Consider the following 27482-nt stretch of genomic DNA (forward strand, 5'->3'; position numbering starts at 1 on the left):
TTGATCAAAATTCTCCAATGATTCTTCTATCATCTCCAGTAAAATATCCAAACTCCTTAGCTCTAAATGCAAATGTTTAAATGTTTTTACCATCTGGCCTCTGACTATCTTCCTAGCTTCATCTACCATTTCATATTCCAGTCAAATTTATGCATATGTTATTGTCTCCTCCCTATCCTAGTCTTCCTAGAAAACTTTCTCTTAATAGCAGTCAACATTAACTACTACTTACTGAGAGCTGACTATGCTCCAGGCATATGCTCTTCATGAATTCATTTAGCCCGCATAACAACTTGTGAAAATTTATATTATCTATATTTTACAGACGAGGAACCTGAGCCTAAGGTTCAGTAATTTCCCCAAGACCTCACAGATATTAAATGAAAAATCTAGAATTAAAACCAGGTCTGCCTGGTGTCAAACCTTCTACCCCACTCTGGTGCTCTGTGAAACCTCTCTGAGCTTAACTTTCCCTCTTCATTCCTTCTTTCCACTCATCCCAGGGATAAATTAGTCACCCATTCCTCTGTACTTCCATAATACGTTTTCCATATACTAATTTCAGCACTGCTTTATCTTTCTTTATCAGTGAACTTTGAGCTGTTTTATGTTACTGTATTAACCTATTAAGGTCTGCATTCACAGCGTATGGCTGGTGCTCAATAAATATGTTGGATGGACAAACAACACTTCTCTACTTTAGCCAGACACTGTATTAAAGTTGTGATCTGATATAAAAATGTATGACAGTACTTAACTCTGCGAAGTTTAATGCCTACTTGCTCTTTGTTGACTCCCTGTATAAAAGACGTATTATCTGATTTTAAGTTATTAGTAACCAGGGACTATTAGATCTAATTTCTACTAGCCGAGAAGACCCTTGAATTGTTGGTGAAAAACATGATGACTTTACTTAAGCACAAAGGCATGTACTAAGGAAGACTGGAACTTCTAAATCTTCTACAAAGTACATGAAGACTGGAACTTCTAAATCTTCTACAAAGTATACACAGCAGAGTTTGTTGCTTTCCCTTCAGTCTTCAGGACATTTTTGCCTCAAAATTTCTATATGCCTATGTATCTCTGGATTTCCAATTATTGTAGCATAGCATTAAAAGTTTACAAAATATTTGGCAATATTTTGGTGGTTCTGGAACTGGGATGTACTATAACTAGTTTCTAAATAATATATTGTTCACAATAACTATACTCCAATATAAAATACATTTAAAAAATTAAGAAAATAATGCTCAGCCACAAAATCTAAAAAAAAAAAAGATGATAAGATGGACTCTACCATCATTAGAGCATATTTTCTGAGTATTTCCAGGACTAGGGAAAGGGTACACAAACCTCCGCACTGACTTCTTTGCCCTGTGACAAATGGCACACACTGGATGATCAGGGTCAGGTGTGAAAGTGGGTGGTCATGCAATTTAGCTGAAAAAAGTTAACTGACCCATATGGAGATAAAAAACAGCCCATCTTGGCTCCACTAAGGGGGTGTGAAATATGAACCAAGGACCATTGATCAGAAGATCACATAACACCCACAGATCCTACATTGTGGTTCTGATTCCAAAACTGTGACATATACAAAGTAATGCATATTTAGGGTATAATTATAGAAAGAGCCACACAATCCCTCAGTAATCTCTGCCTAGTTCCCCGAAGTTTATGATCCAAATAGCTGGAAAGTGATGAACCAACACAGAGCATAAAAGCACTATTAGAAAAATATTCAAATATTTTATCTTGGAGATACTCTGATTGAAAAATATAAAAATGGGATCTATGTACAGAAACAGGAAACGTTTGTTTTAGCAAATACTTATATTTAAATCATTCCTTAGGAGTGTCAGATAACTTTTGTTCTCTTAAAATACTAAGTAACTTTGGTCCCTCTACAAATCAACTTCAAAAGGGGGAGCAAGTCACACATACTTGTGAAATATGTTTCATTATTGCCTTTTTGTTGAGATGAATGAGATTAAACAGTAAATAGACGATAGATATGACCATAGTTTAGTAGTTATTCCTCTTTGGACAGTAACTAAAGTTTATAGTACACAGAGTAAAATCCCTTAATAATACTAGAGAGGGGGAAGAGTAGTAACGATTGTTTGTAGTCTAACTCCTAAGATTTTTATGAAAGATACTTACATTTTACGATTTAGCTAGAACTCCAACTCATCTCATTTTAACAATGGCACAGGTTACAAAGGAGTTCTTCTGTATTATATACAAGCAAAATATCAAAAAGTAAAATTTTATTTTCTTTTTATTTCTAAATATCTTTAAATCCAGCCAACATATTTGCTTATAATGACATTTTTCTGGAAAAAAAAAAAAAAAACAGCTGATCTTAATAGTGGGTTTGCCAAAATGTTAGAATGATGGATCTACTAAACAAGAAATGAATTCCGAGGATGACATACATAAATGTAATAACCAGCCATAGTTGACAAAACAGATACATTTTTAAAAGCCCAAGCAATTGCACCAGATATGAAGGTAATCTGGCTGCCCACATCCTTCACAGCATTACTAACCAAGGTACAGCCAATTAATTTGACTGGTTATATAATGTCTCTTCCCTAGCTCACAATTTTTCAATTGGGTCCCTTGCAAATCTTAGAACTTTTTTGAGAGTTCCTTCTGAGATAAAAGTGGGCCATTCTTTGATTAAGGATATGAGAGTAACCATGTTACCCTAGTAAGACTTCGAACATAACTCATAAGTCTGTAAAGCAATAAAAATGTAAATTTGTGCATCTACCAATTTACCTAGTGTCAGACTGTCTTTTGCATATAATTTGCAAGACTCTTGTCACCTACAATAAAACATGTGATCAGAGTTCCCATGACTGAGGTAATGATAAAGGATTTCCCTGGGCCCATCCATACATGTTCACTAGGTTCCCCTGGTATTAAAAGTTTCTAAATAGGAATTATGTTAAACTGAACCAGATAATTTCAGACTTATGGTCATGGTCTTATTAACATTGTACTCTAAGTCGTTGGTAAGATTCGTGCACATCAGAATCACCTGCAGGGCTTTGTCAAAACACAGGTTGCTGAGCCCCAGTGTTTCTGATTCATTAAATCTGGATTGGGGACTGACTGTTTGCATTCCTACCAAGTTCCCAGGTGATACTGATGCTGCTGGTCTTAGAGCCAAACTTTGAGAACCACTGTTTTAAGTTATAATAAGCCAAAGTAAGAGACAGATATTTTAGAGAGTAATTTTGTTCAAAAAGCCTATATGATTCATTCAAATTTCAGATTTTTAAACTCATATCAAAAATTATAGGGATTGGAAAGTAAATGCGAATTTAAACTGCAAAATAATCTACAAAGGAAATCTTATAAAAGGTACAAACTCCACTGAAGCCCTTTAAGACCTCATTATATAAAAACAGTTGGCAAGCTAACAACTTATTATTAGTATATATAGTTGAAGGTAATAAAAGTGCCTTTTTCCTGATGCCCTATATTAGGAGTTCAACTGGGAAAATAGGCAAATTTGGAGGTGGCTACAGAAGAAAAGTTTATATATATATATATATATATATATATATATATATATATATATATATTCAGATTCAGATTGGGCACAGACAGGGACAGGTGACAAAGCTTCTAGGTTACTTATGGTCAACAAGTCAGAGATAAGCAAGTTGAAATTAGGAAGATACGTAGACATTGATATGGGCAGAGGGTTCTCGTCCAGGGGATCAGGACAACTTCAGGTAAATGTAGTGTAGTACCCTGGATAGCTCCCTGGAGGAGAATTTGCTTTGAGTTTAAGTCTGGCCTCACCTAAGACTTTTTATTTTCTATTTAGAACCCCACTCCTTGTTAGAATTATGAATGCTCAAGGAGCCCACACATTTATGTAAAGTTGAGCCCCTGGTTACTAGGGGGCAGAGGATTATTTTAATTTCCCAAGTAACATTCAGAACCCCTATCGGAAACATCTAGAATCCCAAGTAGGTCTATGTCAGGGTCCTGACATATTTAGACAAAACAAGACTTTTAAAACCAATAATTGGCTTTCCATCCTAAAACTGAGAATTATTTTTATTATTTTCTTTCTGCATTTAGTGATTCAGAGTTCATTTAGCTCCTTAATTATTTATTGAATTGACCTAAAGTCTAGTTTCAAGAGATTTTCAAAGTGAATGTTATAGAAAATAATCTTGTAACTCTTTAACACACTCTTAGAAAATACATCCTATATAATCAGGAAAAGTTCTTAAAGGCAACACAGTTTCTACCTAACTTCTCTGTTTTCTACATCTTTGAGTATGATCTAGTATATTTAATTGGACATTTAATTAAAGCAAGATTAAAACCTATTTTTAAAATAAAAATTGTGTATGCTTAAGGTGTTCAATATGGCGATTCGATATACATAGTGAAAGGTTTACTACAGTCAAGCTAATTAACATATATCCTCACAGTTACCATTTTTGATGTCTGATGAGAGCACCTGAAATCTATTCTCTTAGCAAATTTCCAGGATTCAATACAGTATTATTAACTAGAGTCATCATGTTGTAGATAATCTCTAGACCTATTCATCCTACATAACTGCAACTTTGTACCCTTTGAACAATATTTCCCCATTTCTTTCACCTCTTTGCCCTTGGTAACTACCATTCTTCTCTCAGTTTCCATGTATTCAACTTTTTTAGATTTTACGTGTAAGTGAGAACATGCAGTGCTTTTCTTTCTGTGTCTGACTTATTTCACTTGGCACAATGTCCTTCAGATTCATCCATATTGTTACAAATGGCAGGATTTCCTAATTTTTTATTATTGAATAATATTTCAAATATCACATTTTCTTAATCCACTCATCCATCGATAGACGCTTAGGTCATTTCCATATCTTGACTACTGTGACTAGTGCTGAAATGAATATGGGAGTGCAGATATCTCTTTGAAATATTAATTTCATTTCCTTTGGGTATATACCCTGAAGAGGGATTACTGGTTCATATGGTAGTTCAATTTTTAGTAAAATTGACCCTTAATCAGAGGTCCCGCAATGGCATTTCTTATCTTTTGGATTTTAATCCCTTTCAAGAAAAGAATTTAAGTTAAAGCCTTACTTAAATTAATAGCTATTCAAAATGAATCTAATTTCATACCTTAGAAACCCTTTGTTGTTTATCAAATGGCATTTAAATGAGAAAAAATCTCATTAAAAACATAAATACTATACCTTAACTCAGGGAAGATTTGACCTCCTTTTAAAAATAATAAAATATTAACATTACAATACATCTTAGAACTAAAATAGATGACCAGGCTTATACACAAGGACATACAGTGCCAAAGGAAACTCCTATATGACCTCTCCCTAAACACTCTTTAAACAAATTGATTTTTTAAAAGATATCACCCAGAATTCCACTTCAGCCTAGGATGTAGAAAAGATGGAAACTGCATCATTTCTCTCCTAACAACAACAAAAAAGGCAAATAAACAACAAAGTAATAACTTTTCTTGAACCCATCAGAAAGCTGAGGTTACAGGGCAACAGAGTAGCCTAAAATCCAAAGACAAGCCTTCCAAGGAGAGATGGAACGCTAGCACTGGTTCACCTGTAGCACAACACAGGAGTAAAAGATATATGATGCCATAAAGCAGAAAGGAGAATTGAGTTAAATTTTTAAATGATTTTTCTAAAGTCCAAATGTGGAGTACCATGATATTATAAAACTTGGAACTGCAAAGACCAGGGAAGTTGGCATCCACTCTCAGGCTGTTCTCCACAGACTTACACCTGGTGATCATGAGAAAGATGGGTGGCAGGGCAGAACACCAGGTAAAGCCTCTCTGAATATTGCAGGCCTGGAAGAGGGGGGAAGCCATTGCTACAGAAAAGGCAAAAATTCTGCACAAATGCTACTGGCTGGTAGGGGGAGGTGTGGCAGTGCACACTGTTGCCCCTCAGGAAATGTGTGAACACCCACTGCTTCCAAGGAAGGGTAAAAGGAAAAAAAAAATCCCTCTGTTCCTTAGGAGAGGGGCAGAAAGCTGTCCCAGACTCAGACAATTAGAGGCTTCCTAGCAATGAGAAGGGGCAGAAAACTTTCCTTCAAAGGCCCACCAAAGATATAAGGCAATATTTAGCTGCCATGCAGAGGAGAGGCAGTATGGCTGAGAAAACTCCACTCTGGTAAACCAAGGGACACAAGGTCTGTCTAAGACTGAGGCTACACTGGGACAACAGAGAAATCCCCTTGTCCTACCACTATGCTAGCATGTGCCAAATAAAAAGCAACAGCAAATTAATTTAATATGGATCATATTGTAAAATTTAAAATTATAAAACTTTTAGAAGAACACATAAGAAATATCTTTGTGACTTAGGGTCACAAGTCATAGATGAAGAGTTCTTAAATATGACATCAAAGCTATGATCCATAGAAGAACAAATTGATAAATTAGACTTCATCTAATTAAACTTTTTTCTGCAAAAGATCCTATTAAAAGTATGAAAACATAAGCCACAGACTGGCGGAAAAGTTTGCAAATTACATATCTGACAAAAGCCTCGATCCAGAATATATAAAGAATTCTGTAAACTCAAAAGGAAAAAAAATACCAAAAAAATCAAATTTAAAATTAGGAAAAATACTGGAACAAACACTCCACCAGACAGAACATATGTGCCAATAAGCACATGAAAAGATATTCAACACTGACAACATCAAATGCTGGCAAGGATGTAGAACAACAGGAACTCTCATTCATTGCTAATGGAAATGCAGAATGGTACAAACTACTCTGGAAGACAGTTTGCCAGTTTCCTAAAAAACTTAACATGCTCTTAACATATGATCCAGATATTGTGCTCCTTGCTATTTACCCAAAGGAACTGAGGACTTATGTCTACACAAAACCCTGCACATGGATGTTTATAGCAGTTTTATTAATAATTGCCAAAACTTGGAATCAATCAAGATGTCCTTCAGTAGGTGAGTGGATACATAAACTGTGGTATATCCAGATAATATATTATTCAGTGCTAAAAAGAAATAAGCTATCAAGCCATTAAAATATATGGAAGAACCTTAAATGCATATTACTAAGTGAAAGAAGTCAATCTGAAAAGGTTATGATTTCAATTATATGACATTCTGGAAAAGGCAAATCTATGGAGACCATAAAAAGAACAATGGTTATCAGGAGTTAGTGAGGAGGAAGGGATAAAGAGGTGGAGCAAAGAGGATTTTTAGAGCAGTGAAATTATTCTGTGTGATACTATAATAGTGGATACAGGCCATTACATATTAGTCAAAACCCATAGAATGTACAACACCAAGAATGAACCCTAATGTAAACTACGGACTTTAGTGATAATGATGTTTCAGTGTAGGTCCATCAGTTGTAACAAATGCATCTGGTGTGAGATGCTGATAGTGGGAGAGGCTGTTCATATATATACAGGCAGGGAGTATATGAAAAATCTCTGTATTTTCCTCCCAATTTTGCTGTGAACCTAAAATTGCTCTTTAAAGTGTCTATTTTTTAAAAAATAAGATATTCAACATTGCTATGGTATGAATGTTTTTGTCCCCCCAATATTAGATTAGTACTTAGAATCGATAGCATTAAATGCTTATATTAGAAAAGAAGAAACTTCTCAAATAAATAACTTAAAGTTCTACCTTAATAAAGTAGTAAAAGAAGAACAAATTGAACTCAAAGCAAGCAGAAAGAAGGAAATAATAAAAATAAGACTGAAAATCAATGAAATTGAAGACAGAAAACAATAAAGAAAATCAATAGAACCAAAATCTGATACTTCTTGAAAAGATGAATCAAATTTATAAGCCACAGTCTTCACCAATCAAGAAAAAAGGTAGAAGGCACAAACTACAGATATCAAGAATGAAGTAAGAAATATCACTACAAATTCTACATATATGAAAAGTATAATAAAGGATACTAAAAACAACTTTATGCCAATAAATCCAATAGATAAAATTAACCAGTTTCTTTCTTTTTATATTTTTTAAATTTTTTACTTTTTAAAAAAATTTATATTGGAGTATAGTTGATTTATAATGTTGTGTTAGTTGTGACCAGTTACTTGAAAGAAGCAAACAACAAAAGCTCACTCAAGATTCAGTGGAATATTATTCAGCCATAAAAGGAATGAAATATTGAAACATGCTACAACATGGATGAACCTTGAAAACACTGTGTTAAATGAAAGAAGCCAGACACAAAGGACCACATATTGTATGATTCCATTTATTTATTTATTTATTTATTTTTAATTTTTGGCTGCGTGTGGACTTTTTTCTAGTTGTGGCAAGAGGGGGCTACTCTTTGCACTGTGTGGGCTTCTCATTGTAGTGGCTTCTCTTGTTGTGGAGCACGGGCTCTAGGAGTGCAGGCTTCAGTAGTTGCAGCATGCAGGCCCTAGAGCACTCAGGCTTCAGTAGTTGTGGCATGCAGGCTCAGTAGTTGTGGCTCATGGGCTCTAGAGCACAGGCTCAGTAGTTGTGGTGCATGGGCTTAGTTGCTCTGCAGCATGTGGGATCTTCCCAGACCAGGGATCGAACCAGTGTCCCTTGCATTGGCAGGCAGATTCTTAACCACTGCACCACCAGGGAAGTCCCCTATGATTCCATTTATATAAATGTCCCAAATAGGCAAATTCATAAAGATAGAAAGTAGATTAGTAGTTTCCAGGGACTGGGGGGAGGGGAAAATGAGGAGTGACTACTAATGGGTAGTGGGTTTCTTTTGGGGGAGATGAAAATGTGCTGGAATTATATAGTGGTGTCAGTGATACAATCTCATATATATACTAAATTCTACACTTCAAAAGGGTGAATTTTATAGTATGTGAATTATATATCAATAAAAATAAATAGATATCATGAATATAATCCTGTATCTATTATAGTAATTGAATTCATAGTTAAAAACATTCCAACAAAGAAAATTTAGGCCCAGATAGCTCAACAGGTGAGTTTTAACACATATTTAGTTAATAAATAATACCAGTTCTACACAAGCTCTTCCAGAAAATAAAAGGAGGAAACACTTTCCAAGTTATTTTTAATTCCAATATTAACCTGATACCAAAACAGAGAGAAATTACAAGAAAATAAAAATACAGTATACTTCAAGAACATAGAAGCAAATATCTTCTCCAAAATATGAGCAGAGTCCACAAATAAATTAAAAAATAAAAGGCATTATGGCCAAAAGATATTTCTCATGAGAATGAAAGATTAGTCCAATATTAGAAACACAATCAGTATAATTCAACAAATTAAGAGACTGAAGAAGAAAAAATCACATTGTTTCAATGACACAGAAAAAGCATTTGACAAAATCTGACATCAATTCATGATAAAAACTCTCAGAAAATTAAGAACAGAAAGAAACTTCCTCAACCTGAATAAGGACATCTATGAAAAACATACAGCTAACTTCATACTCAATGATAAAATACCGAATGCTTTCCCCCTAAGATCACGACCAAGATCATCAGCATTATTTATAATAGCCAATACATGGAACCAACCTAAGTGCCCATCAATGGACGAATGGTTAAAGAAGATGTAAGATACACACACACACAGACACACACAAACACACACACACACAATGGAATGCTACTCAGCCATAAAGATGAAATCTTGCCATTTGTGACAACATGGATGAAACTTGAGGGTATTATGCTAAGTGAAATAAGTCACATGGGGAAAGACAAATATCATATGATTTCACTTGTATGTGGAATACAAAAAACAAATCAACAGAAAACAAAAACAAAATAAATGAACAAATGAAGCCAAACAAAAACAAACATGTTGATACTGAGAACAGAGTAGTGGTTACCAGAGAGAAAGGGGTGGGGAGGAGGGAGAAATGTGTAAAGGTGGTCAACCATATGGTTATGGATGGAAACTAAAATTTTGTGTGTGTGAACACACTGCAGTGTATACAGAAGTAGAAATATAATGTTGTACACTTGAAACTTATATAATGTTATAAACCAATGTTACCTTAAATTAAAAAAAAAAAGATCAGGGAGAAGAAAGGTGAGAATGTCCATTCTCACCACTGCTATTTGACATTACACTGGCACTTCCAGCCAATGCAATATGAGATGAAAAATAATTAAAAGGCATATAGATTGGAAAGGAAAAAATAAAACTCTTTATTCATAGAAAACACGAGTATCTACATAGAAAAACCAAAAATATATATTAAAAATCTACTAGAACTAGTAAGTGAGTTTATCAAGGTAACAGGATACAAGATCAATATGAAAAAATCATTTTTATGTCTAAAAACTAGCAACAAAGAATTGGAAATTAATATTAAATAAACTGTACCTTTTATAATAGCATAAAAGAATGTGGAACACTTAGATATAAACCTAACAAAATATTTTCAGACTTTGTGTGATGAAACTACAAAGCACTGATGAAAGAAATCAAAGAAAACCTCTGTAAATGGAGAGATGGACTGTATTTGGATTCAGATTCAAAGTCTCAATATTATTAACATAATTTTCTCCAATACGCTCTATTGATTCAATGCAATTCAAATGAGAATCCCAGCATGATTTTTATAGAAATTTGTAAGCTGATTCTACAATTGATATAGAAAGGCAAAAGACCTAGAATAGCCAAAACAACTCAAAAACAAGAGTTAAAAAATGTGCAGTATCAGACTTCAAGACTTATTATAAAAATACAGTAATCTAGAGAGTGTATTATTAGATATAGATAAATGGAACACAATATAGACTCAGAAATAGAACCATACATGCATAGTCAACTGTTTACAAAGTTGGAAAAGCAATTCAGTGGAGAAAGAATAGACTTTTCAACAACAGGCGGTGTAAAAATTGGGTATCCATGTGGAAAAAAATGACCTTTGATCAACTCCTTATAGCATATACAAAGAGTAACTCAATATGGATCATAAACATGAATGTAAAACCTAAAACTATAAAATTCTTAGAAGAAAGAATGTAAAAAGGAAGAAAAATTTTGTGACTTTTTTAAGGCAAATGTTTCTTAGATTTAACACTAAAAGCATTATCCATAAAAGAAAAAATTGGACTTCATCAAAATTTAAAATGTCTGCTCTTGTAAGACATGATTAAGAGAATGAAGAGACAAGCCACAGGGTGGGAGAAAATGTTTGCAAATCATATATCTGACAAAGGATTTGTATCCAGAATACATAAGGAACTCTCAAAACCCAATAATAAAAAGAAAAAGAATTTTTTAAAAGTGCAAATTGTTTGAACAGACAACTCACCAAAAAGATATACTGATGAAGAAAAAGCATATGAGAAAATGCTAAACACAATTAGTCATTAGGGAAATCCACATGAAAACCACGATATGATGCCACTGAGCACCTATTAGGGACTGAATGTTTATTTTCTCCCAAAATTCATATTTTGAAACCATAACACCAATGTGATGGTATTAGGAGATGGGGCCTTTGGGAAGTAATTGGGTCATGAGGGTGGAGCCCTCATAAATGGGATTAGTACCCTTATAAAAGGGACTCAAGAGAGCTCTCTTGTCCTTTTTCTGCCATGTGAGGATGTAATGAGAAGACAGCCATCTAAGAACCAGGAGGTGGGCCCTCGCCAGACACCAGATCTGCCAGCACCTTAGTTTTGGACTTCCCAGCCTCAAGAAATGTGAAAAATAAATGCTAGTTGTTTAAGCCTCTCAATCTATGGTATTTTGTTGTAGCAGCCCAAATGGACTAAGACAATACCTAATAGAATGACTAAAAAAACAAACAAGAAAAACCTGACAATACCAAAAGCTAAAGAGAACACGCAGCAACTGGAACACTCTTTGATTGCTAATTGGAATGCAAAATTTTACAGCCACTTAGGAAAACAGTTTGGCTGTTTCCTGTAAAGTTAAACATATAATTATCAAATAACCTAGCACCTTACTCCTAGATTTATCCAAGGAAATTAAAATATATTTTCATATAGTAACTTGCATGTGAATGTTTATAGCAGCTTTCATCATAATCTCCAAAAACTGGAAACCACCAAAATGCCCTTCAACTGGAAAATGGATAAATAAACTGTGGTATATTGAAAGGAATATTAGTCAGCAATAAAAATGAAGGAACCACTGGTACCTGCAACACATGAATGAATTGTAAATACATTATTTCAAGTGAAAAAACATACCCTCAAAAAGCTTCATACTCTCTTATACCTTTTGTGTGACAACTTGGAAAAGGCAAACTGTAGGGGCAGAAAACAGATTAGTGGTTGCCAGGGGCTGGAGGTGAAAGGAAGGGTTTTGTTCAAAGAGGCAGATGTTTTGGTGGGTGATGGAAAAGTTCTGTATTTTTGATTATATGTCTTTATGTGTTAATCAAAACACAGAACTATACCCTAAAAATAGTGTTTTATTGTATAAAAAGTATTCTTCAATAAACCTGACTTTTAAAAAGGGCATCAAACAGACCAAAATAAAGGAAATACACACACACACACAAAATGTGAACAATAGTAGAGGGTAATGTAAAGAGAGTTGAGGAGTGTGTAAGGAAGTACAAAGAGTGGATTTTGCAAAAGGGCATTTTGAGGCCCAAGGAAAGTATTTAAAGGGCAGGAAACCTTATGACCAAACTAGCCTTGTTACCTTGGTTATGGGTGTGGGTGTTTATGTGCTAATTATATAAGAATACCTCAAATCCTTTTTAGCAATAGCCTGTTCTGTCACCTGATTTTTCCCTCCCACTAACATACTGAGTCACTGTCCTTCCAGAGTATTTGTGCAGTGCAAGCAACACATTCCCTACAATAGTGCACAGCATCCTAAAATGGGAGGCCCAGAGGGATAGCTCTGATATGCTACACCCTAGCATCAACTGTTCCGCCTAAAAAAATTTTGTTGGATATCCCCAGAAAGGAGCACACTCAAATTTAGATATTTTAAATTTTATATGTTTTTCTTTAAATGAGGCCACAGTAGAGCATAAATTGCTTTATTAAATGGCAGAGAAATGACTTACCTTTTAACATATTTTACAAGAGGAATAAAAATCATTATTTGAATGATATTAATTTCCTTTGGAAAGTGTTTGAAATATGTATAGTTAGGAATGTATGTTTGGGAAAGACAATATATTTAAAATGTAACATTCATATTCAATATCAGAGAAATAAATATGCTGTATGTACAGATTTAATAAACACTGATATTGCAAATATTTTCTTAAAGTAAAAGCCAACGCTACTTCTTGCACACTGCCTTTTGTAGTTTCTTATGACCATTTAAGCCTGTGCACATTCTCACATTATCACAAATTCAAGATGGAAGTATTTCAGAAACAGAAGCAACACTTTAAACTTCTTTGAAAAGAAAAGATAGCTATAATACCAGTCTTTTCAGTAACAAACATCTCTCCCAACCAGGTGGCTACATGCCATTGCTAATTATCCCATTGCTTAATCTTAATTGTACCTCTTTTTTAGAAGGTAGATTAGTAGTGAAAGAGTTGTATTATTTATTAATACTTTGTTTACATATATAATTTATTTACTCTGCCTATGCCCCAAAACAATTTGAGGAGCCACATTGTTTAAACTCACTGGAGCAAAGAAATAGGAATTAAATAAGTGACTCAAATTAATAAAAATTAAATTATCCATAGATGCCATCCATCCTCTTTGCTTGCAAAACATAAAATCTGTAATAACAAGCTGATTGCCTCCACAATACCTCATCTCCTTCAACCTCCCTTCCCAACCCCCTCCTGCTTCTGCCTTCCCACTTCCTTCTCTCCTTATTCTATGTTCAGGCTTCCTGAGCCCCTTTGCACTCTCTCCACCCCTTTCTTCCGTGCTTCTTCCCTCAAGAACTCACCCTTTCTCTCTCCTTTGCATTCTCTCCGTACTCCCTCATTCCCTTCTCATCAGCCCCAGTTCCCTAACATTTTGCCACCTTCTCACTCATTCCTTATGTCCGCCCTGATCTCCTGCCCTCCCTCCCTTCTCCTCTTAGGCCCTCATCTGATTTGGGGAACACTCATTTACTACCTCCCTATTACTACTTTGATTACCAACTCTTAGCTGCCACTATTCCTTCTAAACACTCCCACCTGCCTTTCAGTGTGTCTTTTTATTATCTGCAACTAAACTTATTCCAAAGTGGCCATCCCACTGGGCGTGTTAGACTCCAGTTACTCGCCTCTCATGGCACATGGTCTATCATGCTTTCCTCTGAGTTCCCATTCTGACATAAACAGTGGTGATCATATGTTCTGATTGCTATTCTTCTTACAACAGAATATAATGTAAACATGGATGCTAGAACATCTGAGTATGTTTAATAAAATGGGTAAAGAATTATTTAGAACACATTGTATGTTACATAATCCAATTTCCAATTTTATTAAGGTGGTAGAAATAATATTCCCTTGCTGACCAACAAGCAGGTTTTTAATACAAGGAATTTGAAAAAAATGTATCACATCTCCTGAAAAGACTTGATTTCAATACAGAAGTGATACATGTAATATCAAGTTGCATATGGAAACCTTCCAATTCTACTCATGTTCTATGGTAATGATTTATATTGCCTGGATAAGATAGCATTGTGGGACTTCCCTGGTGGCGCAGTGGTTAAGAATCTGCCTGCCAATGCAGGGGACACGGGTTCGAGCCCTGGTCCAGGAAGATCCCACATGCCACGGAGCGACTAAGCCCGTGCGCCACAACTACTGAGCCCGCGTGCCTAGAGCCCATGCTCCGCAACAAGAGAAGCCACCGCAATGAGAAGCCCACGCACCGCAACGAAGAGTAGCCACCGCTCACCGCAACTAGAGAAAGCCCGCACTCAGCAACAAAGACCCAACGCAGCCAAAAATAAATAAATAAATAAATAAAATTTTAAAAAAAGATAGCATTGTGAAGTCTAAATACATTTCTCCTTTAGTCATTGGGGTGGAGAACTGGTAGTAGGTAAGCTGTGAAAAAGAGATGATCAATAATTTATGCAAAAGGAGAAAGAACTTTGGGCACAGAGGATTTTTCAGGCAGAGAAAAGTACTCTGTATGGTATTATAATGATGGATACATGTTATTATACATTTTTCCAAACCTATAGAATGTACAGCACTAAGAGTGAACTCTACAGTAAACTATGGGCTTTGGGTGATTATGATGTGTCAGTGTAGGTTTATCCATGGTTTAAAAAAAAAAAAAAAGTACCGTTCTGGTGAGTGATGTTGATAATGGAGAAGGCTATGCATGTGTGGGAGCAGGGGATATATGGGAATCCATACCTCCCTCTCAATATTGTTATAAACCTAAAACTGCTCTTAAAAAATTGTCTTAATAAAAGAAAATCCAACTTGGGGCCATACTCTCTTCAAATTCCTGAAAATGTAGTGACTATCATAAAATCTCTATTAAATCACTGGTCTTGCAATACTGAGCTCCATTTACCTGAAAGAGTCAGTATAGTACATGTAGTCAGAAAAATTTTCAGCCCGACATCAGCAAGTAAGCAGGGTTCATCAGACTATTAGGCCTTCATAATGGCCCACCCATGGCTACCATCTGCTACTGGCAAAGGGCATTCTTAGTCCATTTACCCACCCATAGTATGCTTTTCTTCCTAGCATACTGAATCTCTCTCCTACTACAGAGATTTCAGGCGTTGCTACTTTGGTAAACTCTACATGAATGACTAGACAGAAGAGTGGAGTCTTTAGAATTTATTCAGTCCTTGCATCCATGTTAGCTCTTCAAATAAGGATACTTTTCAGTCTTAATTGTCTTACTCTGATATGGCTATCCATCTACTCAGGCCTGAATTAATGTAACCTATTTGTTTCATCTGAATTATAGAAAGAGAACAATGCACTGTTGATCTCAACTTGATTAGAACCAGCACTAAAACCTTTATCAGAAGCACAGGGCTCTGCTTAGATTAGATCACCTCCACCTAGCATAGAAGCTAATATACTTGCAATTTTAAAGCAAATTACTTTCACTTTTCTACTTATACTTCTAAAAATAATCTGCATTTTGATTTACATGCCTAATGGATAAATTAGAATTAGATCAATTATATACTGTAAGTCCCATTCACTTGAATAAAGATCCTGATTTAGAAATATTCATTCATTATGATAAATAATCCTATCTTGTTTACAGAGATAAAAATCAAGCTGCCAGAAAATATTTAATGAACCTGACCTTATAACCATTATAGAAATGAACTGTGTATCATCCCTGACATATGTTCTGGCAGGTCTTCTTTTTCAATCATTGGAAGAAGAACTTGTTTATAGCTAAAATATTTATAATTGTTCCCTGCTTTAGTCTGTCCTAGAACTAAATGAATAAAATAAGTAAGGATAATTTATAGAAAACAAAATACAAGTAAAATATCACAATATAAAACTTGTTTTACATTCCCAGTACTTCTCCCCATTGAGCCTGAGTTGTCAGTATCATGGGCAAATACAAGGCTGCAAGGAGGCTGGCTTGACCCCAAAGGAAAAATCAGAGAGTGACAATTTCTTCAACTCCCTTCTAGTGTAGAATGCCTTTTTTCTAAAACGGATTTTTTCAGGAGGCAAGGAGGAGGTAGGAACTCCTAGTCTAAAGAAGGCATAGACTTTTGTTCCCAAGGGCTGGGAGTCTTTAAAGCCAGAAAAGCTCCCTCTGTGCATAGTATGTCAAGAAAAGGCCGTACCACTGTGTTGCCAGAAATATTTGGCTACAAACTTTTGTCAGCACAACAAATCCATTTGGAAATACCCCCATTGTAGCATTTGGTCCAGGATGAGCTACTCTTTCTACAAAAACTTCAGTCGAAGATATCTCTGCCAAACCCTACCCTCCATTCCTTTACTTTCACTTCCTGCCCATTTCTTTAGATAATACCTTATTGCTACAGAAGATTCCTTTACTATTTGTTCCCTCCAGACCTATCTCTATCAGACCTACTCTCTGCTTAACCTACTACTTTTGATTATTCATTTACATTCTCCTCTTTCTTGATCCAGCCTAGGACCAACTCCACAGGGAAGATCCTAGCCCTCATCCTGGGTACAAGATGGTCTCACCCACAGTTATTCTGTGCAGAAATAGAAATTAGCTGCCAAAAGCCTTGTTTTGGCCACATAATTTATGAGATATTCCTTTCACAATGTCCTAAGTGTGCATAAGTAGAGGAATCCTCAACAGTTCCATCTTGATTCTGCTCTGTTCACCTGAGCCTTGGCAGCATAATTGATACTCATTAGCTCCTACTGGGTCATGCTGTGCTAGTCTGACAGTTGTAAATTTTATTAAATCTGTGTCACCACAGCAAAGTTCTTAGCAATGGAGTTTAAAAATATTTAGTATTAAGGTATCTTCACAGCGTTGTTATGAAGCTCAAGTAAAATAATACACGTGTAAGAGCTCTGCAAATAAAGTATTAGAGAAATACAAGAAATTATGCCATTTAATTATTTAATTTTCTGTTTCTATGGATCATTTTTCCAGTTGACTTTCATAGTCATTTGCAGTATCTTATTTTGTAATTGGATATTTAATAATGTGTAGTGTAATATGAAATCTGCAATATGTATTTTTTATATTGGTGTAGTTAAAGTCACAAATCTATTCTCTAATCATAACACTATCAGGAGCGATAAAAGTTGCCCTTGGTGGAGAGTACGTTACCTCTTGACTCTCTTCTCTAAATTCTCTAAAATAATATACATATAAATACACATATATGTATATATGTGTGTATATATATATATATATATATATATATATATATATACACACAGAGAATATCACTCTATACCTGATATTTTGCAAAATATTATTCACCAATTTCTGTATTCATTCATTCTTCTATTAATCCAACAAATATTTTCTAAGCATCTACAAGCACTCTACTAGGTAGTGGTGATAGAGAAATGAACAAAATATGGTAGCTTATGTCTATAAACAGTCTAGAAAATGTAATGTGATATCCTGGATGGAAACCAAGAACAAAAAAAAAATAACATTAAATAAAAACTTAGGAAATCTGAATAAAGTATGGCCTTTAGTTAGTAATTATGTATCAATATCAGTTGTGACAAATGTACCTATTAATGTAAAATGTTTACAATAGAGGAAACTGGTGTGGAATATATGGAAACTCTCTGTACTATCTTCACAACTTTTCTCTAAATCTAAAACTGTTTTAGAGTAAAAGGTTTATCACAAATGAAATGGTCTAGTGGGAAAAGAATACTGGAGAATGGATAAATAAAAGCACATCTGTGTGATAAATTTTATAATTATAGGTATAATGTGATTTAGGAGTACAGGAAAGGTGACAGTACTCAGTGTTGTGGCAATTGGGGACAACCTGAGTGAGAGAGATGTTTGGAGAGTTTCCAAGAGATTAGTCTTTAAGGGAAAATGGAGATTTGCTTGCGTCTGTCCTGAAGACGGAAGGAGGGAGAGCAGGGAAAGGGGAAGATTAGTGGAGATATTCTAGGCAAAAGGAAACAGCATATACAAAAGTCCTGAAGCATGAGAAAGCCTGTTGCTTGGGGGGACTGAATATAATTTCTTTGTGTTGGAGCAAAAGGTGAGTTTGTGTTTATGTGTATGTGTGTTTTGGCATGCATGATACATAATGTTTCTGAAAAGTATGGATTTACAATGCAGTCACTTCTGTTCGTGTCCATTGTATTTACTCTGGCAATTTGACCATTTTCTTTTGGTAGATCACTTGTTCTACCTTCTCCTGTTATTTCATCTACATATGATTATCCAAGTAGTTAAATGATGGAAATTAGCAATATTTAGCACTCAACTGAGATAAATTATTTCCTCAACGATGAATGGTCATTTCCCAGAATAGAACTAATGCAACGTGGGTTTGACTGAATTTTGAAAGAATCCAGACAACTGGGGATTACAGATTTCATCAGGGAACAATATACTATAAATGTTTATGCCAGAGTGCTCACACCAAACACTCAACAGGATGATCCATTTCATATTGTGTCTGAAAGATTATAAAATATGTTTGGGCTTCACTATATTTCATTTTAGCTTCTCTCTCAATGTATCTTTCAGGTTCTCTCATAACTTTCTGACCTTTCCTCAGTCTTCTATGATGACTCCTCTTTCTCTGAGCACCTCTAAAATATAGACATTTTTTTTCCTTCTATTTCTCTCTCTCTCTCTCATTCTCTCTCTCTCTCATATCCAATCCATCATCTACTCCTATAGCTTCAACCAGCCCATTATACCATTATACACTGATAACTCCTAAATCAATATCTTCAGTCAGACCCTCTCCCTGACTCTGAATGTAATCTATGAACACCTGCTAAACACCTTTATATGAAATCCCTCAGTCATTTCAAATTCAATGTGTAACCAACCAAATTCATTATTTCTCCCCATCATCTTGCACACAGCCATTTATGTTAGAAATATTGTAATTATCTTTCAATTCTCTGCCTTCCTCATTTCCCACATCCAGTTGACAAGTTCAGTCAGTTCTCCACAAATGAAACCATCCTATCTCCTTTTCTGAAAACATTCACCAGATCTTCAATATGCCTAAAATAAAATCCAAACTCCTTTCAATGGCCTATTAGGCTCTGTGTATCTCTCCAGCCTAATTTTACTACTAAATTCCAGTCACACCCTTTTCCCACCTTCTTCCCCACGCCTCAGATTTTGCTTAGCTAATTCCTACTCGTCCATGGGTGCCCAATGTAACTGCCCCCTTCCTTTCCTTAGGAAAGCTTTTTCTGGCTCCACCCCTTCCACTAGATTAGAATCTCCTGCCAAACACTTTCAAGCCACTCTATTTTACTTTTGTATCACTTATTAATAATAATTTTACTAATATCTATTGAAAACTTACTATGGGACAGGTGATTTTTATATCTCTATTTAATAGATGAGGAGGATGTGAAAGGTTAAATAACTTGTCGTAGGTCACACAACTAACTGAGAGAACCTAGGTTCAATTCCCAGCTGTTTCAGAGCCAATGCTCTGAACTACCATGTTGTACTGCATCCAACTTCACTGGGACAAGAGCTATATTTGTCTTGTTCGATGCTGTATCTTCAACAGCCAAGTTAGTTCCTGACACATATAAGGGGCTCAATAAATCTTTGTGAAAAAATTAAATGCAGGTATAAATGAATATCTTAGATCTGTCCTCTTCTCTCCATTCCTCCTTTTACTGGTCCCCACCATGTCACTCATCATTTTTCACCTGGACTATTTCAAGAGCCTCCAAATAGTCTCCTTAACTTGCTTTCTGGACCTAAACTGGGAGTCTAACTTGTGAAGCCTCTGAGACTCCTCATTTTATCTCTCTGGCTTTTCACATGCGCCTTTCCCCTGAAGATATGGTAGGAGATCAAGATATGTCCCAACCTTCAGAAGTTTACAATCTAATGTGGGAGACAGACTCATATGTCAGTAATACTGATAGAAAGCAGATTGTATGTTGTCATTATGGAAAAAGAAAAGATTTATTCTTACAAGATGAGAAAATAAAAGAAGGCTTTTTAGAATTTAAGATTTAAGTTGGACTTTGAAGGAAGGGTAAGATGATCTTCCTAACATATATATCTGATCACATCATCTCCTGGCTTAAAAAACCTTCACCAACTGCCCATCACATTCAGAATTAAATCTAAACTCAGTAGCATATAAGACCCTCTGTGAACTGGTACCTGTATACCTCTCCAGCTTCATCTTCTGACAATTCTCCATTTACATCTTGTATTTCCTTAACTATGTCATGTTGCTTAAGTTTATGTGTCTTTGTATAAGCCATTTCTGTACTTCTTCCTTCCCCTCCTTATCTACTCAAATGACTCCTAAATTTCTGTTGTAGCCTAGTTCAAGGAACCCTTCCTCTCTGAAGCCTTCTTAACTCAACATATCATGTCAAATTCCTCTCCTTTTTGTTCTGATAACATCACATACCTTTCCCTCAAAGCACTTATAGTCTGTATACATACAAGTTTGTGATATCATTTTATTATTGTCTGAGTCTTCCACTAAAATGTAAACTATAAGATGGCAAGGTCATATCTGCTTTTTCTCACCACTGCATATTTCCATCATCCAGCACAGCACCTAGCACATAGTAAATGCTCAATGAACAATTTTTGGATGAATAAATATTGATCCTTTGTGTCACTTCTTTACTTTGTACATATCTCTCTTATTGCACTTACCTGTGTACATGACTATTCTACTATCTTGAAAGCAGAGAGGTTTTGACGAAATTACATACATGATATAGATGGAAGTGCCAAGAAAAGGCTTTATACGTTTGCATGTTTTTTTCTATAAATGAAGAAAATTGGGCCCAGATTAAAAGATTTTCCCAAAGTCACACAGCTAGTAAATATTACAAATTGGATTCTAAATAAACCTTGTAACATAATAAATGTATTCATAAACAGTGGCATCTATTCACTAACAATTGTTTTAATGGCTACTTCTCTATATAGACTTTCTGTCATCAACAAGTAGCAGTGTGATGTAGCTTCTGACAGACTTGGATTTAAATTATGGCTTGTACCACATGTTGGCTATGTGATCTTGGGAAATTTACTTAAGCTCTCTTAACTTCCAATTCCTCAATTTTTATATTTATGTAACTGAAGCTATCTTGTAGAGTAGTTGTGAGAATTATAAAAGATAATATATGGAAATGCCTACTAGCAATTTGAAGGAGGGAGAGGTGGGGATGGAAGGTGCCATAGTAACGGTTAATTATTGCAAATGTATGCCCATTCTGTTACTAATTTATATTGATCACACTAGGCCAAAATTTATATAATTGTGTTGTCTGTTTTTTTGTAGTTATACAAACACCCTCAATTTCAAAATTCTAAATTCACTGACTCTACAACTTATTCCATAGTCATGTTATCTGGGCTGATTTGCTTTCCTGTTTTCTTGATTTGCTAAGTAATGATTATAAATTAATTATGTTGCATTTTCTATTGTTTTAAAGCTCTGTTCAGCAATAAATGACTATTGTTGCCCTATTTCAGCTCACTGAAATAACGATGCATGTTTGTAGGGGAGAAAAAACCCTCCAATTACTCAGCCACCACTGTTTGTTGCCACTTGTTAGTATGCTGTGTATTATTTGACTTGCTGCCATTTCAAATGTTAATTTTAGAGTCTATTTTTCCTTATTACACATTTTTGGTACAATACCACACCAGTAACTATAGACAGCTTAGAATCTCTGTTATCTTTTCTCCTTTTTTAATAAGCTTGTTTTTACAAGGATAGTTTAGAATTGCTATTTGTCTTCAAACAATGACTTTCTTATCAGGAATCAGTATACTATGCATTGCATTAATTAGCATTATTGCAGTTAATGTTCAGACACACATACACCAACAAAGAATTTGAGGATTTAGGCAGTTTCTCAACAAATTTTATATTTGTAAATGTTTAACACCAACATTCTTTCCAGTTTTCAAGCAAAACTCACATTTTGCTTAAAATATTCAGGTACTGTAATTGAGGTCAAACAGGTCATCTTTTTGTTTAAATCGTGTGGATAATTGCTCCAGTTCTTCACTTCACTTTGAGTGAAACAACTAATTGAGTGAAACTTCCACTGAAAATTTCAGTGAAAAAAAAAAATAGTCACAAACCAGTGTTGAGTATCTTTAAGCCCAAACAAGTTGCTAATTGCCTGAAATTACCAGTTGTTTGGTTATCCAGCCTTAGTGCATTTAGATATAGCCGTGGTGAAATTGGAATAAAGAAAAATAAGCATCCCTTCAGCATGCCTACCACAGTGCTCAATCATATATATTCAGTGAGTTAGAACATTAAAAATTCTTACTTTTCTTCAATTGCTCATTTTATCTCTTGAAATAAGTTTATGTTATGAGAATTTATGTCATTACAGAATAAAAAATGAGTTGGGGGCAGCTTAGTAGCTCACTTTATTTTAGCAATTGCCACAAATATCTACTTTGGACTTGGAGAAAAATTCTAGAGGGAGAAAACTAAGTAAGAACTAGAATAATCTGATAAACCAGAAATGTGATGATTAAATAGAAATATTTTCACATATATCATGTTTATGTTGTTAGAACACAGCCTAGGATAAGCAAATTACAAGTGTGTAGGTACATTAAGAACTGAAAAAAAAAAAGGTCATTGTTAAATATTTACAAATGTAAAAGAGGTCTGGGAAATCTTAAAGACTATGAAACTGTTTAACAACACCCCTGAGGGCAAATGCTATCAAAATTATAATGAGAAAAAAAATAGATGTTTAGGAATCCAATTTTCTCCTTTGAACTGTTGATGCCAACGCAAATGAACCTTATTTCACAGACTTCTATTATTTAAAAGGCTTTCCAAAAATCTACTAATAGATTCACTTTGCCATATGGCCAATCTGCAATAAAGTCATTTCATAAAGTTAGCTGTTTGCTCTATTCAAAGAAATTTCAAAAGGGAAATTTTTTAAATTTATCTTTACTATTAAAGAAGTCTACTTTTTCCTTACTGTAGAGTGAGAAGTGTTATTACATAAAAACAAACTTCCGATTGCCCCACTATAATTAAAGCTTATCTCCTCTGGTCTGACTTGAGTGGACATGTTGAACAGTTGCCTGATCCACCCCTTCCACTCCTCATATGATATCTTTCCAACTATTTGAAGATGTGGTTAAGCTAACCCTTCAGTTCTCTTAGGCTTATTTTACAGAGACAATTTTCTAAATCTTTCAAAGGAATCACTTTGGCTAGCTTACCCTGGCCCTTCTCTAAATACCCCACATCTCATTTAAGCCATAGATACTTAAGCAATATATTATAGAATATATATTATATATAGAATATATTATCATATAGAAGACATGATAAAAACCTAATACAGAATATAAAAAGAACATTATATCTCAGCCCTTTCATGCCATTAATATATCTCTATATCTATATAGGAGATAATGTTCACCATTTTCAGCCATATGGCATTTTATTACTGACGTTTTGACTCATGACTCCCACAGTCCCAAGGCAATTATTTCCTATACTTATACATAACCAATCCAGAACCATCTTGTACCCATTTCTGTAATCTGGTATTCTTCCCTAAGTGAATTTGCCTTTAATAGACTTTGTTTTGTTTATTTTTACCCACTTTAGCTTGTCAAAATTGTTTGGAATCCCAATCTTATCCCACCTCCTCAATCCCCCACACCCACCCACAAAGGCAGAATTCTTTGGACTTGTATGAGTTCCTTAGAGAAACTCTCAAGCATGATAAACCTATTTAGCAGATCTGCACAGTCATGACACTAAGACACTCAACATTTCCCAAAATTTTGTCCCTTAGTCACAGCCTAATAAAACCCAAAGCCTTGGGAGTTCCCTGGTGGTCCAGTGGTTAAGAATCTGCCTTCCAATGCAGGGGACGTGGGTTCGATCCCCGGCCGGGGAACTAAGATCCCACATGCTGCAGGGCAACTAAGCCCGTATGCTGCAACTAGTGAGCTTGCGTGCTCTAGAGCCTACACACCACAAACTAGAGAGAAGTCTGTGCACCGCAACGAAGAGCCCGCTTGCCACAACGAAAGATCCTACATGCCACAAAGACCCAACGCAGCCAAATAAATAAATAATAAAAAATAAAAATAAAAGCAGAGATGGCTAAAGCATTATTTAAAAACAAAACAAAACAAAAAAACAACCTAAAGCCCTGTTTCTAGATGTTCTTACCTGATTCTCAGGTCTCCAGTGATGTTTGAAGAATGGAAGGCAACAGCACAGGCTTAAATTGGAGTTGGACCTATTGCCAGATGCTCTACGATGTGTCCTTCTAGAACTCATTGTGCCTCAAAATGGATACTATCTATAAGTGTGTTCCCCCTGGAGTACAGCCTGAAAAAAAACATGTGACTGGGATGGAGAACAGTGGTGGAGCTGGAAAACACACCAATTCAATGAATGGGAAGGGAGAGGAGATGGAGTGGGGGAAGAAGTTTCCAGAATAGGTGATCTTACCTTAACGCTTACTCTCTGGGGATGCAGAAAGTTTTATGCTTGCTGTAACAATAATAATAATAATAATTCAACTCTTTAGGTCAACTCTCTCTCTTGGACAAGGGGAAGAGAAGGCAGGAGAAAAATTGAATGAGACTTCGCCCTCTATAAAGCCTGGGTTTTACATATTCCTCAGGCACGGAAGGAGAAAATAGGCTGAATTATTCCCTTTTCATCTATTTTCTCCTGGGATCTTCACTTACTCTTTCTCACTTAAATTCCTGGCATTCCCATCTCAGAACTTTCTCTATCCCTGGGCAGTTCCTGGCATAAATATACCCTTCCACCTCAGCTCAGACCTTCTGGGCCTCCAGCCAACTGGCATGTCTCTTCTATCAATAATTAGACTATCCCTAATTATACAGCATTTAGATGTTACAAATATCAGCATGAGTAATTAATTTGGACTGTGAACCTGATCGACAGCATCTACTATGCCATTCACATTCAATATATATTAAGTTACAATAAACCAGTGTATTATTATGTCAATGTAAGTTTGTGTTGAAACTTAAAATAGATAATACCAAGTATTAAGCGTTTGGGGAGATTAAAGTATGTACTAATTGAAAAGATACTTGGCATTTCAGTTTACCTAGTATAGATGTAGGTAAAGTTAATTTGCAGTTTTAAGCACTTGGATTTATGTGGGACAGAGGACAGCTGGAGCCTGACATTGAAATTTTATTTTATTTATTTATAACTTATACTATACGTACTTCTAAAAAGGATTAGAGGCAGCAGCTGACATTGAATTGGAGATGTGCTATCATCAATTACTATTGAAGTATTTAATTCAAATATTTTTAAAAAGATTCTGTATATTTGCACCACTTCAAGTTTTACTTAAATATCCCCAAATAACTAGGTTGAAAAATGTTTGTATCCTTTTTATAGGAGTATTTAGTGATGATGAAGATTACAAAGTGTATTGCTGCAAGAGCAGATCTTTATTCTAAGGAATGGATGGGTGATAGAACATTTTTCTCCATCATACTAATGTGTCCCTATCTCCCTCCTTTTCAGCTCTCTCCAATAACACAATGTGATTAAAAAAAAAAAAAAAAGAGTTCACCCCATTAGAGGTAAATATGACTGCTATATGATATTGTCTTTTTTCTCATTCATCAGCATTATTCTTTGAAAACATTTCTTCACATTTGTTAGAATCAATTACCAAGGCCACCAAATTCATGACTGTTAATGACCCTGGATTGAATTAATAGTTGGCTATAAGCCTTGTAGCTGATATGAAGAAGAAAATGCAAGAAGAAATGAAAAAAATCTAGGCTAGACAATCAGCTAGATGCTTTACACAATTTAAATCCTCAAAATCCTAAAGTAGATAATATCATCCCCATTTTGCAGGTAAAAAAACTAAAGTTCAGAGAGGTTAAGTGCCCACAGCTAGTTAGTGGCATAGTTCACATTGGAATTGAAATCTGAGCCCAAAGGCTGTGCCTTTTCTATCTCTCACCACTCTGGTAAAGGGAGAACATAATGAAGAATGAGGCACAAAAACAGAAACTAATTTCCAACAGAGTGGCTACTCATTCCTTTCCCCACTGTTCTTCTATTTTGACTGAACAATAAAACAAAATAATATAGCTTCTCTATTCAGTTCCAAAATATATTTACAGAGTTGAACTATTTCTAAATAAATTATGTTTATAAAAATGGATGCAGAGTTTTCTTTCCTGGATTTAGAAATAAAGAACAGAAAAATGAATCCTAAGGATTAAACCTTAGAACTGTTATTTCTAAGCATTAAGTGCTATTAGTATTCCAAGCCCCCAAATTTAGCCTGTGTTTATAATCTAATCATTTATACTGACACACAAACTCTTGAGACTCTATTCCAAAGACCAAATTAAGGAAAACATTGTCAGAGTATATTATACATGATTAAACATGAGCTGGCATGACTGTAGCATTAATATTTTAGCACCAATGCACAATCAACTAAAGGTCTTTATTGGCTCTGTACATTGGACGACAGCTTGATGGATCTGAAGAATAACTAGAAGATTTTATAACCAGAACATGCATGTAATAATTAAATATTTTAATATTTAACAACTTTTTGGAAACATAGGTATACCCAACCTTGAAAACAACTATTATGATATCCTATTGCTCTCTCTAGCTACCACCTTTTTTTTTTTTCTTTCATGGTCAAACTTTTCAAATGGTGTACATAAACTTTCTCCTTTTTCTATGTAACCTCCCTATACATAGTACTTCAATTTTTACTTTGCCCCACCTCACTAGGACAACTGCTTCTCAGAGTTCACCACTAACCTCTTTCTTAAAAAATCCACATTCTGAGACTTCCCTTGTGGCACAGTGGTTAAGAAT

The 27482-nt window shown here is 35.1% G+C and overlaps 1 protein-coding gene across 7 annotated transcripts in view; it reads right to left on the reverse strand.

Moving 5' to 3' along the window:
- RPS6KA6 (ribosomal protein S6 kinase A6) overlaps positions 1–27482 on the reverse strand; it is a 202331-nt gene that overhangs the window by 151324 nt on the left and 23525 nt on the right. Inside the window, exon 1 of one of the 7 annotated variants that reach the window (XM_059910275.1) lies at positions 2164–2226. The exons of the other annotated variants lie outside the window; for them this stretch is intronic. The gene's annotated coding sequence lies outside the window, so the exon portion shown is untranslated. Of the gene's footprint in view, positions 1–2163; positions 2227–27482 lie in introns of those variants that run through there. 7 annotated transcript variants of the gene reach the window in all.

The sequence above is a fragment of the Balaenoptera ricei genome, chromosome X (assembly GCF_028023285.1).
Source record: "Balaenoptera ricei isolate mBalRic1 chromosome X, mBalRic1.hap2, whole genome shotgun sequence".
Taxonomy (NCBI): Eukaryota; Metazoa; Chordata; class Mammalia; order Artiodactyla; family Balaenopteridae; genus Balaenoptera; species Balaenoptera ricei.